This window comes from Leptosomus discolor, chromosome 8 (genome assembly GCF_034619465.1).
Source record: "Leptosomus discolor isolate bLepDis1 chromosome 8, bLepDis1.hap2, whole genome shotgun sequence".
Taxonomy (NCBI): domain Eukaryota; kingdom Metazoa; phylum Chordata; class Aves; order Leptosomiformes; family Leptosomidae; genus Leptosomus; species Leptosomus discolor.
In genome coordinates this window covers 32,640,318-32,644,672 of record NC_141398.1, presented here as the reverse complement: position 1 = coordinate 32,644,672, position 4,355 = coordinate 32,640,318, and positions in this window count along the sequence as shown.

Genomic DNA, 4,355 nt, shown 5'->3' with positions numbered 1-4,355 from the left:
AAAATGCCATCTTGTATAGACGTTACGGGAGCTGTGTTCAGTCCTCCTGCACTGGAAACCCAAAATGCCTATTTGCTCTAACTTTTCCTAAGACTATGCACTAGTAAAGAAGAAAAAAAGACCTTGTGTTCTATTACCTGTATAATACATGTAATACCACGTAAAATACATGCTATAAAATAGGATTTATTGAAGTATTGTATAACACATATTGCCAAAACAACCAAGAGGTAGATTTCACTCAACATTTCTCTATAGATGGATCTCTTATCCTCGTACTCTTAAAACAACTGTTACAGTTCTTTGCCCAATGCAACAGCCACTATTAGCATATGCTTGAAGTACAGAAGCAACTAGAAGCAGAGCAGCACCAGGCTTTCAGGTATTAGGCTGGTTCCTTATGAGAAAGATGGGAGTGAAAGCACATATTGGGTTTTATGAAGAACACCATGCTCTCCTACAAGGACTTCAGAACTCACTTGTACCTAAGAGTTACTTAGGGTCTGTAATGTCCAAATATTCGTAACAGCAATGAGAACTTAATTCCTTGTAGCAGAGCATAAGCAATCCACTGATAAATAGTACACAAGCAGGGTCTAAAAACTTGGCATGTACATGGCTATAGAATGATATAGCAATATTGGAAAATAGCTGAACAAGTACCGAATGCTACGCTTACCTTGCCAAGCTGTAGTGAAGCCTAAAAATTAGATTCTACTGTTACAATTAACTTGTGACCATTTTTGGTCAAAGATCTGTGGAGATTTCTATCTGTCCTGTCATGGGAGTGTCACAGTGACATTTTAAGGAGCCTGAATCACAGCAGTCTGTCAGTCATTTAAGGGTGAATTGGCCAAAAAGGCATAAATTATCAGTAATTCCTGTTTCTACATGTCTTTATTGGGTGATTGGACTCAACTACAGAAGTTGGATAAGCTATGTGAGGGAGGATATTAGGCTGTTCTTCAAAGATGTTGCTTTCTAGTTTTAGATCTTAAAGGCCAACATAGGTACCTGAAAACACACACAAACTAATAATGCAATACCTCACTGTTTATATGCTCATTCAGTACTTTCCCTGGCTTCTATGCTAAGTTTTTTAGTAATATCCTGCAAAGGACCTTGCAATGTACAATAAATTTGTTTTAGGATGTTGAGCTAGGCTACTTCTCTTAACAACTGCATTTAGAATAGATGCTTTAGATTTAGTAGTTAGATTAAACCTGCCCTTTTAAAGTACAAAAGGACTATGTTCTTTAAAGATATAAAGCTGTTAATGATTACTTTAAGCATTGTAAAAAAAAAAAAAATGTATTTGTATGGCTTTTATAACTGCATATAAAAATTTCAATTCCTATTGTTCACCTAATGTGCCATAATGTATGCATTATGTTAACATACTGGAAATCAATTTACTCTAAAACAGTTATACCAAAAAATCAAGTATTCTGTTTGAAAATTGCAGCTAAAGAAAATGCCACTTTACTACTGGAAGAGGTATATTGGGATATCTGGTTAGTAACACACTAGGGAGTTTAATTGCCATTGGTATAGGCTTAAGTATTTGTCATTTCCTTAGTACTAACAGATGTCCCTATGCTATTTAAACGCATCTTAATTTATCTGTAGAATGTATCTGTAACTGGCTATGGCAATTAAGGACAACCTCAGACTTGCTATAACAGGCATAAATGCACTGGTTTTATAATTAAAAAAACCCAACAAGATAAATTAATTGCTCATCTCTAATATGAGATTCCAGTGACTTAGTTAAAAATCACAGTCTGGTCAAGGAATTAACTAACTAATGTGTCCATAGCTCACATGTCCATAAGTCACCTAGAGCAGAAAAATAAATAGGTACTATTTATGTCACTAAATACATCTAGAAGAAACATGCTGTCCTTATGGTAATGAACACCGAAACTGCTTTGACATAACCATAACAGCCTTTACTTGTCCAAAATCAAAGCATGACAAGTGTTAAGAAATTCTTCTTGCCAACAGCAAGAAAATAATAGTAAGAGGCCAACAGGCTTTGTACTGTTGTTTTAACTCTGATACATTGAACTGTTAGTGCAGAAATGCCATCTAACTCTTAAGAAATTTTGTATATGCTGATAAACTTCCAAGGGAATATAAAACATGTAAGGCTAATCTTTTCTCTCCTCCCTTTGTCTGGATTACTACTGTTTCTGCTGAACATGGGAAGCAATAACAAGAGTTCTATCAGCAGTTCTTAATTCCTGCTACTGCTTTCCAAAACTCATGAAACAGCAGCAAGGCTTACACGCTTTGGTCTAAGAGTTTAAAAGCTTATCAGTCCAATTCCATGCTTTCTATTGTCTTTACTCCATTAAAGGGCAATTGCAGCCCAAATTTGCAAGTTACCTGATTTGAGACCAACACTACACACATTAGAAAACTGCTGGATTGTGGCTGTTCTCAGTTTATTGCAGGAGATGCATTTATGTTTGCATCTTACTGCCACTGAAGATAATAGCTTCAAAAGCAATACCAAGAGGCAAATAATCCATTAGTAATTCAAAGAGAAGTGTCTCAAATGCTAATGTCTGGCTTATTACCCTTTTCAAGCTAAAGCAAAGACGTTCAGACACCTGCCCACCAACACTGGGTCCACAGCCTGGGATTAGGCACTTAAAAAAGACAATGTATAAACAAACCACCCGCTGTCCTGCCCACCTCTTGTTTCTCTGCAGGGAGTAAAGTGAATACAGGTGAGCACCTGAAGCTGAACTCTGCAGGATGATGAATAAGGGCTCTAGGAAGGTGCCCGAGTACAGGTCCCACTCAAGAGATCCCGCTGCCTCTGCTCCAGCCAGCCAGCTCTGACCCAAGTTGTATGTCCTGAGACCAGGCTGCCAAGACCCTTGTCCTTGCTGGCGCTGTGCTGCAGCTATGCCCGTGCCTGGCCACATCCCTCCTGATCTGGAGCCCAACCTGCTTGACTTGGCGCCCTGGCCTGACCTCAGCCCTGCCGCATCTCTGCGACTTGCCTAGCAAGCCAGGGCACTGCGAACAGAGCCCAGCTACGGCCACCAGCCCAGCTCTGCGCCTGCTGCTCAGGCAGCACAAAGTCACTGCCCTGCTCGTTCGCCGCAACAAGGAACAAGGGAAGGAAGAGCACAACATGTCACCCTCCTGCTAAGGAACCAGCCTGGTATTTAGAGAACTTGGAGCAACTCCAGAGTCTCACCAATCTAATGGATCAACCCACTGCTTCCATCTCTCCCAGTACCAGACACCAAAGAAGAAAGGTTGAGGAAATCCTGAGGAAGCTCAGGATCTGTGCAGAAAGGGACGTAAGTTAAATGAGACCAGAAAAGGGATACATTACCATCCATGCGTAGCTCCCAGGATTGCTTCTGTATGGCAGGTTTATATTTAGAATGATTTCAGGCATCAAGGGAATCAAATGAGGACAAAGACTGATCAACTGAGCCTTTCAGTCTTTAAATAAACTTTTACAGAGCATTTTTCAAATCTAAAATAGATGATTCCTCTCAAAAAATAATCCCAACAACTTTAATATAACACTTGTCTGAATATGCAGTCTGAATGCTTTTGTTCTCTAGGCCTTCTCCCAGTCACGGGATTTTTATACAGACAAGTAACTAGATTCAGGGAATGGAATAGATTATTTATAGAATTCATGCTTACAAGCATACCCAGACACTCTGTGGGAAAGGCTGTACACCAAACTATATCAATCCAGATGAATGATTAAAGAAAAAAAAACTTGTGTAGAACACAAAAGTTGGTAATAATAATTTGTTGGTTTATTTAGAATAACATTTTAATTCTCACAAAATGCAAGAGCTATGCCTATAATTCAGCATTATCTAATAAAGCATATTTTTGGTTTATGAATAATAATCTGTAAAAGTTAAACTAATTACATTTTAGCTGGGCACTTTGGCTTACAAGTAATGGCAAGTAACAGGTTTGCACTCGTTGCATTACAGCAGAGCCTTGACAGCCTGCTCCATGATTGTGTTTTATGGGACCAGGTTCTAACATACAGTGCTGGGAGAACAAAGTCCCTGGCTGCCAAACATCATGACCAGATAAACTGTCAAGGAAAGGGAGAAGTAACGTAATAAGCACGTTTGTTATATTAATTACTAGTGATAAATTGGCAACTCTTTTTCCCCTTGTTTTAGAGGTACACATGATTGTAGCATGACTAGTCCAGATGTACATTTAAGATTCAATCCTGCAACTGCATGCAAGTGCCAAGAGGTCTTTGCCTACAGTTAACTGCAGGACCAGAAGCTAAACTAATGCTATACTCGTATTTTCTTGCTTCACAGTGCAGAAAATATTAAGACAAA